At 38.3% G+C, this 13371-nt stretch overlaps 1 protein-coding gene and 1 long non-coding RNA gene across 2 annotated transcripts in view; both read left to right on the top strand.

The window, feature by feature from the left end:
• Positions 1-13371, top strand: part of Snhg14 (small nucleolar RNA host gene 14) — a 1177441-nt gene that overhangs the window by 192748 nt on the left and 971322 nt on the right. The gene's annotated exons all lie outside the window — the stretch shown is intronic.
• Positions 1-13371, top strand: part of Snrpn (small nuclear ribonucleoprotein N) — a 467683-nt gene that overhangs the window by 192748 nt on the left and 261564 nt on the right. The window lies entirely within an intron of this gene.

Below are 13371 nucleotides of genomic sequence, written 5' to 3'. Positions count from 1 at the left end.
TCTCAAATTTAAATATTATTTTTCTGACTACTTTATTTGAATTTTGAAAAATGGGAAAAAAATTTTGTTGTTCTTCTGTAAGTTCTACACATATAGTGGAACAAGATAAACACAGAGAGCACATTGATGTGCTCACATTCAGTGTCATGCACATAAAGCAAGATTCTGCCAAAGATCCACATAGACATACAGTAATTCTACTTTCCAGAGTGTGACAAATGTCTGTTATGAAGAAATGATTTGTATGAACAGTTTTCTTTATACGCAGATTTATCTGAATCATTACATTGTGTTTTTCATATGTATTATTCAAGAATTATAATATTTTGAAAGTAGGTATTTCATATTATAGATATTATACAGCTTGCTACCTACAAATAAAGCATGTTAATAATAGTAATTATATCACTTACCCTTTCCATTATCTTCTATTACTTTCTAATCCACATAACTGTAATTCTTTAAACAGCCACACTCTCAAGTCTCTTATTTCCTTCCCTTCATCTTTGTATTTTTCTTCACTTATATAGATTAATATAGTAAATATAGTAATAAGTAAGTATACTAATATAGTAATATATAATATAGTATATATACATATAATACTATGTAGTACTATAAAGCAACCAATACTAAATATAGTAATACAGTAAAATAATACCTCCATTTCACTCTGTTTTACCTAAATTATCCAGCGAATAAGAGGTTACTGTAGAGAACATTGTCTGCACATTATTACTGCAATATTTCTTGAAACAAATAAGTAATACTGAACAGCCATCTTGGCCATGTGTGTCTTTCCTACTATAACACAGTGGGTACATACTCTTCATGAACTTGCCAATTCTCTAACCTGTTAATGTTACTTCAGGATATTGAAATTTTCTCTAAACGTCCAATAGTTTTCAGGGCATTTCTTTTTCTTTTCTTTTTTTTTTATTATTAGGTATTTTCCTCGTTTACATTTTCAATGCTATCCCAAAAGTCCCCCATACCCACCCCCCCAATCCCCTACCCACCCAATCCCCCTTCTTGGCCCTGGGGTTCCCCTGTACTGGGGCATATAAAGTTTGCAAGTCCAATGGGCCTCTCTTTGCAGTGATGGCCGACTAGGCCATCTTTTGATACATATGCAGCTAAAGACAAGAGCTCCCAGGTACTGGTTAGTTCATATTGTTGTTCCACCTGTAGGGTTGCAGTTCTCAGGGCATTTCTTAATTTACAAGGCAGGCTGCAATTTTTCAAGCAGGAATACCAGACCAAACTCTGTAAAAGAAAACAGCCTGCAGGGTAAATTCCCTCATAATCACTTAGGACTGGCATATCCTCTAGATAGAGGACTCAGCCCAGCCTTAGTTGCATTGTTCACTACCTACTGTATAGAATATGCCACTAGTGATATAACAAGAAAGCTCAATAAACAATGCCACATGGAGAATAGATTAACATTGTGTTTTTTCCCATGCAAAATTCCTGCCATAGATGATATACATGAAATTTACTGGGAGTGTGGGATTATCATAAAATCTCTGCATCACAGTGAAAAGGTCAGCATAGGAACTTTGGAAAGGTCATGAAACACTCACCCCTCTGAAAGAGAGAGGCTAATTAGCATTTCTGAGACCACAGGGTGGGAACAGACCTGAGGGTGGGGACACATTCCACAGGGCTGACCATTGCTCACCTCAGACAAGGGAAGTCCTTGTCACCTCATTCCCTAAAGACCAACCAGTTTAAAGGGTGCACTATTCTGCACAGTGTGACTAGTTGCTGATGCTCTGTTCTGCCCCTGGAAACCATATTAAAAAAAAAAAAAAAAAAAAAAAAAAACTTGCTGAACGGGTACTGCGGGTTGATGCCTCTCCTTCAGGTCTGGGATGAGCCCAGTGCACTGGAACAATAAATTCCTCTTGCTTTTTGCATCAATCTTGGCTCCAAGTGGTACACTTGGATGTTCCCAGTGAGCTAAGGCTCCCTGAAGTCTTACAAAAGTCCCCTCATATTGGGTTCTTTCCCTTACCTGAAACATCCCCTGATATGAGATAGTGTTTGCTCATACTTCAGTAGGATTCAGTAATGTTCAAGGCCAAGGAAGCTTGGAAAAATATTGGGGCTCCATGAACCCTGTTTTATATTACATAAACCTTGCATAATTACTGGTTAGAGGAAACCACTTTCAGGGGAACTGCCTGCAATTTGAGCAGATACCTCTAACTCTCCTTTATGGCAGATTTCATAAGTTGTAACTCATTTTACAAGGGGTTGTTTGATGAACAGTTGCCATCTATTAAAGTGTGCCTTCATGATTAATAGCAACAATTCATTGGTGCAAAAAAAACAGACATTGAGTAATTCAGATTCTTTCAGAATACGCCTCTCTCTTTCTCAGATAGCCACTTAATCCTGTAAAGTACAAAGTAAATGGGAATGTAAAAAAATATATTTCACCCATGTTATTTTCAGTATAAATTTCTTCTATCACACTGCCTATTGACCTGTTGTCTTAGGATTCTTGTCATCTCAATAAAACATCATGACCAAAACCAACTTGGAAAGAAAATCATGTATTTCATTATCCAGTTCATGTTTAATCCTACTGATAAGTGAAGGTAGGAACTTGAAAGCAGAAACTGATGCAGAGAACAGTGGTGGATGTTTCCTACTTACTCATTCCTCATAGCCTGACCCTCGTGATTTCTGGTACCATCCAGTGTCACTTGTTATGGAGTGGTGATGATCACAGTAAGTAGGACACTTCCACATTAACCATAATCAAAATACTCTACAGATTTGTTTACAGGCCAATGTTATGGATACACTAAGGCTCTTTTCCAGACATAATATATATATATATATATATACATATATATATATATATACATATATATATATATATATATATATATATTATTAGATATTTTCCTCATTTACATTTCCAATGCTATCCCCAGAGTCCCCCACACCCCCCACTCCCCTACCCACCCATTCCCATTTTATTGGTCCTGGCGTTCCCATATACTGGGGCATATAAAGTTTGCATGTCCAATGGGCCTCTCATTGCAGTGATGGCTGACTAGGCCATCTTTTGATACATATGCAGCTAGAGTCAAGAGCTCCGGGGTACTGGTTAGTTCATGATGTTGTTCCACCTATAGGGTTGCAGATCCCTTTAGCTCCTTGGGTACTTTCTCTAGCTCCTCCATTGGGGGCCCTGTGATACATCCAATAGCTGACTGTGAGCATCCTCTTCTGTGTTTTCTAGGCCCCAGCATAGTCTCACAAGTGTGAGACTATGCAGGGTGCTTTCAGCAAAATCTTACTAGTGTATACAGTGGTGTCAGCGTTTGGAGGCTGATTATGGGACAGATCCCTGGATATGGCAGTCTCTAGATGGATCATCCTTTTCTCTCAGCTCCAAACTTTGTCTCTGTAACTCCTTCCATGGGTGTTTTCTTCCCAATTCTAAGAATGGGCAAAATTTCCACACTTTGGTCTTCGTTCTTCTTGAGTTTCATGTGTTTCACAAATTGTATCTTATATCTTGGGTATTCTAAGTTTCTGGGCTAATATCCACTTATCAGTGAGTACATATCATTTGAGTTCTTTTGTGATTGGGTTACCTCACTCAGGATGATGCCCTCCAGGTCCAACCATTTGCCTAGGAATTTCATAAATTGATTCTTTTTATAGCTGAATAGTACTCCATTGTGTAAATGTACCACATTTTTTGTATCTATTCCTCGTTTGAGGGGCATCTGGGTTCTTTCCAGCTGCTGGCTATTATAAATAAGGCTGCTATGAACATAGTGGAGCATGTGTCTTTTTTACTAGTTGGAACACCTTCTGGATATATGCCCAGGAGAGGTATTGTGGGATCCTCCGGTAGTACTATGTCCAATTTTCTGAGGAACCGCCAGACTGATTTTCAGAGTGTTTGTACAAGCTTGCAATCCCACCAACAATGGAGTAGTGTTCCTCTTTCTCCACATCCACGCCAGCATCTGCTGTCACCTGAATTTTTTATCTTAGCCATTCTGACTGGTGTGAGATGGAATCTCAGGGTTGTTTTGATTTGCATTTCCCTGATAACTAAGGATGCTGAACATATTTTCAGTTGCTTCTCAGCCATTTGGAATTCCTCAGGTGAGAATTCTTTGTTTAGCTCTGAGCCCCATTTTTTAATGGGGTTATTTGATTTTCTGGAGTCCACCTTCTTGAGTTCTTTATATATATTGGGTATTACTTCCCTATCTGATTTAGGATAGGTAAAGATCCTTTCCCAATCTGTTTGTGGCCTTTTTTTCTTATTGATGGTGTCTTTTGCTTTATAGAAGCCTTGCAGTTTTATGAGGGCCCATTTGTCAATTCTCGATCTTACAGCACAAGCCATTGCTATTCTATTCAAGAATTTTTCTCCTGTGCCCATATTTTTGAGGCTTTTCCCCACTTTCTCCTCTATAAGTTTCAGTGTCTCTGGTTTTATGTGGAGTTCCTTGATACACTTATATTTGACTTTAATACAAGGAGATAGGAATGGATCAATTCGCATTCTTCTACATGATAACCACCAGTTGTGCCAGCACCATTTTGTTGGAAATGCTGTCTTTTTTCCACAGGATGGTTTTAGATCTCTTTTCAAAGATCAAATGACCATAGGTGTGTGGGTTCATGTCTGGGTCTTCAATTCTATTCCATTGGTCTACTTGTCTGTCACTATACCAGCACCATGCAGTTTTTATCACAATTGCTCTGTAGTACAGCTTTAGGTCAGGCATGGTGATTCGACCAGAGGTTCTTTTATCCTTGAGAAGAGTTCTTGCTATCCTAGGTTTTTTGTTATTCCAGATGAATTTGCAGATTGCTCTTTCTTTTTTTTTTCCCCCATTTTTTATTAGGTATTTAGCTCATTTACATTTCCAATGCTATACCAAAAGTCCCCCATACCCACACACACACCCCACTTTCCTACCCACCCACTCCCCCGTTTTAGCCCTGGCATTCCCCTGTACTGGGGCATATAAAGTTTGCAAGTCCAATGGGCCTCTCTTTGCAGTGATGGACGACTAGGCCATCTTTTGATACATATGCAGCTAGAGACAAGAGCTCCAGGGTACTGCTTAGTTCATAGTGTTGTTCCACCTATAGGGTTCCAGTTCCCTTTAGTTCCTTGGGTGCTTTCTCTAGTTCCTCCATTGGGGGCCCTGTGGTCCATTCAATAGCTGACTGTGAGCATCCACTTCTGTGTTTGCTAGGCCCTGGCATAGTCTCACAAGAGACAGCTATATCTGGGTCCTTTCAGCAAAATCTTGCTAGTGTATGCAATGGGATTGCTCTTTCTAATTCCTTGAAGAATTGAGTTGGAATTTTGATGGGGATTATATTGAATCTGTAGATTGCTTTTGCCAAGATAGCCATTTTTACAAAGTTGATTCTGCCAATCCATGAGCATGGGAGATCTTTCCATCTTCTGAGATCTTCTTTAATTTCTTTCTTCAGAGACTTAAAGTTCTTATCATACAGATTTTTCACTTCCTTATTATTAAGCTGAAAAAAAGCAAAAGCACACCTCTCATTTCTATTCTTAGTAAATTTCATACTTGAAGGAATAATATATATATATATATATATATATATCCCAGTCAAAGTATCTTTATTTAATATGTAATACCTAGTGTCTAAGATCTTCATCACAGTGCAATTTTGAAATAAAGTTGATGCAGAGAAAATATTGTGAGTTGTATCCACTTTAGTATTTTAAGATTTATCCTGAGGCAGTTGATGATCTACATCTTTATTTAAGACATTTCTGTTGATACTTAAGTTATGGCAAATGTTGTATTTCTTATACATTAACCTAACATATGTTGTGGTTTTTGTTTTTTTAAGATTTTTCTTACTGTGTTATCTTTTATGACATAGCTCATCTTTACCTTACATATTTTTTTCATCTTTGGGAGTTTAGTATTTCTCCAGAAATACCTGATAGTATAGAAATCTGTGAATCTAAGAAATTGGCACCAATAAACACATTGGACCTATTTGTAATGCCTCTCTGGGTCTGCATGGCAAATGCTGTTTGCTGTGCATTACAGTCTCTCTGGGAAAAAAAAAAAACCAACATAGAATTTTGTTGTATTTATATGAAAATTGACTAACTAAATAAGCACACTTTTTGTATGTCAAAAGTATATGTGAAATATAATGCTTTGAGAGGGTAACTTTGGTGAGTCCAGGAAGGTGCACCCCTGAGAAATTAAGCCATGCAGCAGATCTGGTATGAAAGGGATTTATTGGGGAGGATTGAGGAGTAAGAATATGAACAAGGGATAGATGCAGAGAAGTGCACATGTAGATAAGCAGATAAAAAGGAGCAGTTCAGGGAGGGCAGATAAAAAGGGGAGTAGAGAAAGATAATATGCCAGGAACAGAGAGAGAAACAGGAGAACAGAGAGAGATCTAGGATGGTGGGGAGCCCTTTTGCTACACATACCTAGCACTCCTGGCACACCTGGTAGGTGCTCAGGTAGCTAATGATGTGGGCATCTGCTATGTCCCTGAGAACAAGGCAAGGAAATCATCTCTATGCTAACTATATGAGCATACCAACCCCATGCTTCCATTAGTTGAATCTTTACATATGAATTTCAATAAATGTGATTTTTTAAAATTTTAAGTGAATTTAATTTAGTACTGTTTTCAAATGAATAATTCATGATTTTACCAAGTGTTTTAACTTCAGGTTTTTTTGTTTGTTTGTTTGTTTTGTTTTGTTTTGTTTTTGTTTTTGGTCAATTGATTTGGACATTAAAGGTTATTTACAATGTTATTTGCTACACCTTTTAAAACACATTTCTGCAACTCCACTTAAAATATCTCTGCCTAAATATGAGGAGAAAGGAGGTTTCAGTAATCATAAGGAAACATTTTGCTTAATATGCTAGTACTGTTTATGGATTCTTTCATTTATAGTTTTCTATTGTGAAACATTTAGAAAAATATGTTCAAAGCTGAAATGCAAATTACTTGCAGTCTGTTTCTGTACTCATACACTTATGACATTTACATTTCTGTTTTTCCTAAATGTTACAAGCATTATCTGCATAATTTGATGCTTTTCATAACACTAGTTCCGTTTATATATTTTCTTGTGTATGTGTTCTTACTTTAAAAATTTAGTCTCTAATATAATTGTATATTTTAAAAAGTTGTTTTAAATAACAGCCACATTACTTACATCCATCTTGGCTGATGTCACATTAGAATAAAAAAGATCCTATGATTGTCATCCCACTTTACTAAGGTTAAAGAATCCATGCCATATCTTTCACCACTGCTATTAAGATGATCATATGGTATAAGCCAACTTAGGCAACACTGTAAATCTCAGCATCTGCAGAAGTGGCAAGAGGTCACCAGAAGACCACCAGAACTTTTTTGGTGCATTTTTCTTTACTAAGACACTACACATTGTGATCAATGAAGTATGGAGGAGAACCAATGCCAAAGTGTTGTCATTGAGAACCAACATCTGAGAAGCTCGACAAAGATGAGCAAAGAGTGGCAAGGTGAACCGATGATACAACATAATTCACTGTCTATTATTTTATACTTATAAGCTTTCCAAATCTCACATGTACTCTCAAGTGTCTAGCAAAACATCAAGTGCTCTTTATTCAGGAAGCATCCAGAAAAGCTACTAAATACTTTTTATAATTATGTCTTCTTTTTATTATATATTTTCTTTATTTACATTTCAAGTGTTATCCCCTTTCCTAGTTTCCCCTCTAAAAACCCCCATCCCCTGCCCTACCCCTTCTCCTGGTAACCAAGCTACACATTACTATTTCCTGGCCCTGGCATTCCCCTATACTGGGGCAGATAACCTTCACAGGACCAAGGGCCTCTCTTTCTGTTGATAACCTATTAGGCTATCCTCTGCTATATATGAGGCTAGAGCCATGAGTCCCACCACGTGTTCCTTTGAGTGGTGGTTTAGTCCCAGGGAACTCTGGAGGTACTGGTTAGTTCATAATGTTGTTCCTCCTAGGGGGGCTGCAAACACCTTCAGCTCTTTGGGTACTTTCTCTAGCTCCTTCATTGAGGACTCTGTGCTCCATCCAATGGTTGTCTTTGAGCATCCACTTCTGTATTTGTCAGGCACTGGCAGAGCCTTTCAGGAGACAGCCATATCTGGCTCCTGTCAGCAAGCACTTGTTGGCATCCACAATAGTGCCTGGGTTAGGTGGTTGTTTATGGGATAGATCCCAAGGTGGGGCAGTCTCTGGATATTCATTCCTTCAGTCTCTGCTTTAAACTTTGTCTCTATAACTCCTTCCATGGGTATTTCCCCCCTTCTAAGAAGGATCGAAATATCCACAGTTTGGTATTTTTTCCTTCTTGAGTTTCATTTGTTTTTCAAATTTTATCTTCTTTTTAATATAATATAAAAATGATAAGATTAGACAGGTTTTCTTAGCTTAAAGGAATCTGTCTCAAAGATGTATGTTTAATGATTTGTCTATGGCTATCACCAAGCTTCTACACATTTTTTAAGATGTTATTTTATTTTAATGTATATATTAAACTCCATATTCAATTCCCTGACCCATCCACACTCTCACCGTTCCATATCCCACACCTTCTTCCCTTCCCTCCTCACCCTGTCGCCATATGGATGACCCCACCCTGACCCCACCTGACCTCTAAACACCGTGGGGCCTCCAGTCTCTTGAGGGTTAGGGGCATCATTTCTGAATGAACATAGACCAGGATGTCCTCTACTGTATTGTGTTGGGGGCCTCATATCAGCTGGTGTATGGTGCTGTTTGGTGGGCCAGTGTTTGAGAGATCGGGGACGTCCAGATTAATTGAGACTGCTGGTCCTCTACAGGATCATCCTTCTCCTCAGCTTCTTTCAGCTTTCCCCAATTCAACAATAGGGGTCAGCTGCTTCTGTTCATTGGTTGGGAGCAAATATCTGCATCTGACTCTTTCAGCTGCTTGTTGGATATTTCGTAGGGTAGTCATGTTAGTTCCGTTTTTGTTAGATCTCCATAGTCTCAGTAAAAGTGTCAGGCCTTAGGACCACTGCTCGACTTGGATCCCACTTTGGTCCTGTTGATGGACATTCTTTTCCTTAGGGTGCTCTCCATTTCCATCACTGTAATTCTTTCAGACAGAAACAATTATGGGTCAGAGGTGTGACTGTGGGATGGCAACACTATCCCTTACTTCATGTCCTCCTATCTTTCTGCTGGAGATGGGCTGTAAATTTCCCTCTCCCTACTGTAGGGCATTTCATCTAAAGTCCTTCCCTTTGAGTCCTGGGAGTCTCTCACCTCCCAGGTTTCTAGTCCATTTGGAGGGATCCCCCCAACCTCCTATTTCCTGAGGTTGCCTGTTTACTTTCTTTCTGCTTGGCCCTCAGGGCTTCAGTCCTTTTCCCTCACCCAATACCAGATCAATTTTACCTCCCCACCCCTCCCCCACTCCTTCCATCCAGTACACTTTCCCTCCCAGTACACTTTCCTTCCCTCCCTCTCTACTTGTTATTGCTTTCTTCTCTCTCCAGTGGGACTGAGGCATCCTGTCATGGGCACTTCAGCTTGTTGAGATGAGTTCTGTGTATCTTGGGTATTCTGTACTGTTTTGTTTGTTTGTTTCATTTTTTGCTAATATCCACTTATTAAATAAATACCAACATCTTTTATAGATGTCTTTGATAAATAAGTTCTGCAAATTCCTAGGTATATTCAATCTAGCCTAAGCCAACTTTATATATCAAAACTTATTGTATTTATTACTATATTTGTGATTAAAAGTTTCTTTTGATGTAAAGGTATCAATGTTTTATTTTTTTTAATTTAATTTTGCTTTTTGTCTGCCTCCAAGTCGCCCATTCCCACATTGCTTCTTCCCCTCCTCCTCCTTCTCCTCTGAGCAGGTAATGTCCTCAACTGGGGTATCTCCTGCAACCATCGACTTCAAATCTCTGCAAGGATAGGTTCTTCTTCTCCCATAGAGGCCAGGCAAGAAAGCCCAGCTAGTAATACATAACTCACATACAAACAACTGCTTTTGGGATAAACCCTGTTCCAGTTGTCCAGGACCCACATGAATGCTAAGTTACATATCTGCTACATAAAAGCAGGGAGGCCTAGATCCAGCCCATGTGTGTACTTTGGTTAGTGGTTTAGCCTCTGAGAGCCCTAAGGGTCCAGTTGATTTGACTTTGTTGCCTGTGGGGTCTCTATTCAATTCAGGGGCCACAATCATTCCTTCTATTCTTCCAAAAGAGACCCCCAAGCTCCATTCACTCTTTGGCTGTGGGGTTCTATATTTGTCTGAATCAGCTGCTGGGTGGAGCCTCTCAGAAAACAACATGATCCCGACTGCAAGCCTAACAGAGTATCATTAGTAGTGTTAGGGATTGGTGCTTACCCATGGCTTTGATCTCAAGTTGGGCTAGTTGTTGATTGACAATCCCCTTAGTTTCTTCTCCATCCCTTGTGCTTACATTTCTTGTAAACAGGATAAATTTTGGGTTGAAAGTTCTGTGGTTGCTTTGGTGTCTCTATCATTACAATGAAGTTCCTGCCTGGCTACAGGAGGTGGCATCTTCAGGTTCCATATCCACAAAGTAATTAGTAATATGTAAGGTGACCGGCAATGATTCCTGTGCACCACTATTATCCCAGGTCTCTAGCTTGTCCTCTAGCCCTCCCCTGACATCTCCTTACTAGCATCAGTTGCAGATTTCCTTCCATTTTCATGGCCACCTTGCCATCTTTACTGTCCTTCTGCTTTTCCTATTCCATAAAGTAACTATGCCTAGGCATTTGATGTATATATATAATTTTTTTACTTAATTCTAGACTCTGTAGAAAACTGAAAGATGTACCAATCTATGAGCACTAAGCTATTAGGAATTGACTAAATACTATGTACAGAGCAATAATCATAGATACTTTCCAAGGCTATTGTTTCTGTATACCCACAGGTTTCTGGCCATAATAGCAATAAGAGTTAAGTGTTTTGGAGTGGACCTCATAGCCTATTAGAAAACTATTGAGTACATTCATGAAATTCATGTAACAATTGTATCAGTTGGCATTTTTTAGCAGGACAGTCACTTTAATCACTGGGATTCAAAGCCTAGTGTGATTGATTTCTTTCTTCCTCTGGTGGCATAGAACTGCTTCCAGTGCCATGAAAGATATCCATTAGGGATCAAGCTTACAGATCAATCCTATATTGATTTCCCACTGTTCTATACCTTAAGAATGTAGTGTGTTCAGCTAAAGGGCTGTACTTCCATATTCCGCAGTGTAATCAAGAATGTTAGCAATAGCGCTGTAATGAATAGGATCTCCCTGGAAAACAAGCCAATACAAAGAGGTAACACATTTCTGCTATTAGATTTTATATTTGTTAGCCTGTAGTGTCCAGTAAAGAAATGGTTATTCTGTTATCAGTTAACCCTATTGTTTAAATATTGGTATGTGTATTTACATATTAAGGTCAGTTTTAGAGTAGTCACTTTCCATATGACTTATTCAAAATGCCTCCAGTATTATTTATCTTTCTCTATGTTCCCTCCTTTATCCTGCTCTTCTATTGCCCTCACTGTTTAATCCTCAATGTATCATAATTTTGCTTTAGCCCTTTATACCACTCACTGGTTTATAAAGCATTCTCTTTCTTTAAATGCATTCCCATACACCTTTACTAGTTTCCTAATCTATATAGTTATTCCAAATACAACACATATATCTGAAAAAATAATATCAGCTTTACCTCTGAATCATGTTCTTCTGTGACATAATTTCAATAACTTTAAGGGAACAATCTTTTAGGTGTTTTGAGGTGCACACAAATCTGTTATTTATGTCCTCATCTTCCCAAGTACCTGTGATTATAGTCCTCCTGCATTATCAGGGACACTGATATTCTAGCTTTCAAAATTGTATTAAATCATCATGGAATAATGAATGGTGGGATTTTAAGAAACTTTAAAGTTAAGGAATAACAGGAAAAAATCATAGAACCCCTTCTCTTACTAAGGCCTGTAGCCAAGAGATAAACAAACTTGCAAAGTGTATATGATGTCATAGTTAAATACCTGGAAGCAAGAACTAAAAATTAAAAACTTCTACAAATGTTATCAATGTTCTAATAATTTTTGTTTTACACACATTCATTCACAAACAGGTAAATGCAATGTGTTTATTTAATGACAGACATGGAATACATAGGCTAGCTTTACATTAAAAATAATAAACAAATTTGTAACAAAACTATCCAGTGCTTCCCAATTCTTTTACTTATTAATTAGCAAAATAGAAAATTCGGTCTGGGCATCCAAATCGAAACTCAAAAATCTACACGTGTGTGAAAATATAGTTCAGAAGTAGACCATTTGCTTGTCTTTAAAAAAAGAAAAAGCCATCTTTCTATCTCTCACAGACTGCGTTCATGTTTTTCTTTATATGCTTCAATTTGTATTCTATATTATTATGCAAAATGTACAACTGTTATAGGATCTAACCGCGAAACAATATTTGTTAAAAGGTGAGGTGTGTGTTAACTTCGTTGTATATTTTAAGAAAATTTAAAGTCCTAAATAGACATTAAAATACCAAAGTAAGTTTTATTAGAAAATATAGTATTAAACTTTGTACATAATAATTTTTACCATCGATGATTTCATTGCTTCTGCATAAATTACTTCACAATGGGGTGATACTTGGGGTAATCACAAAGGAAACTTCAGTCCCTGTAGTTTTGCCATTTTTTCCTCTGCAGCTTCTCGCTGTCTGATGGAGACATTCCTTATGGCGATGTTCCCTTCGTTTTTACACATCTTTTAAATTATATGCTTTCTAGAGAATACCGACTGTTGAAAACCCACTTTCAAACTGTTTCATTCCCACCCCCACCCCCACCCCGCTCCCGCCTCCTGCGCCGCGGTCGCGGTCTCTGCTTTACTCTCCCCTCCGCAAGACCTGCCACAGCAGGAAATGCGTCACAAACCTGCGCAGTGGCTGTGAGGAGCCTGCGGAGGAAAGACAGGCTTGATAACTCAGCATAGGGAAAGGCTCGGGATGAAGCAGGAGAGTCGGTGAGGCGATGGGAGAGCAACTTCATAGATACGGAGGGGACTGAGATGCAGGGGGAAAGGGAGGTTTGCGGAGAGAGGAAACCTGGAAGGGGGATAACATTTGAAATGTAAATAAACCAATAAAAACTTAAAAAAGAAAGAGAGAGAGAGAGAGAGAGAGAGAGAGAAAGAAAAGAAAAGAGAAAGAAAGAAAGAAAGAAAGAAAGAAAGAAAGAAAGAAAGAAAGAAAGAAAGAAAGAAAGAAAGAAAGA

This window comes from Mus musculus, chromosome 7, assembly GCF_000001635.26.
Source record: "Mus musculus strain C57BL/6J chromosome 7, GRCm38.p6 C57BL/6J".
In the NCBI taxonomy this organism is placed as follows: Eukaryota; Metazoa; Chordata; class Mammalia; order Rodentia; family Muridae; genus Mus; species Mus musculus.
This window is presented reverse-complemented; position numbering and strand designations above follow the sequence as displayed.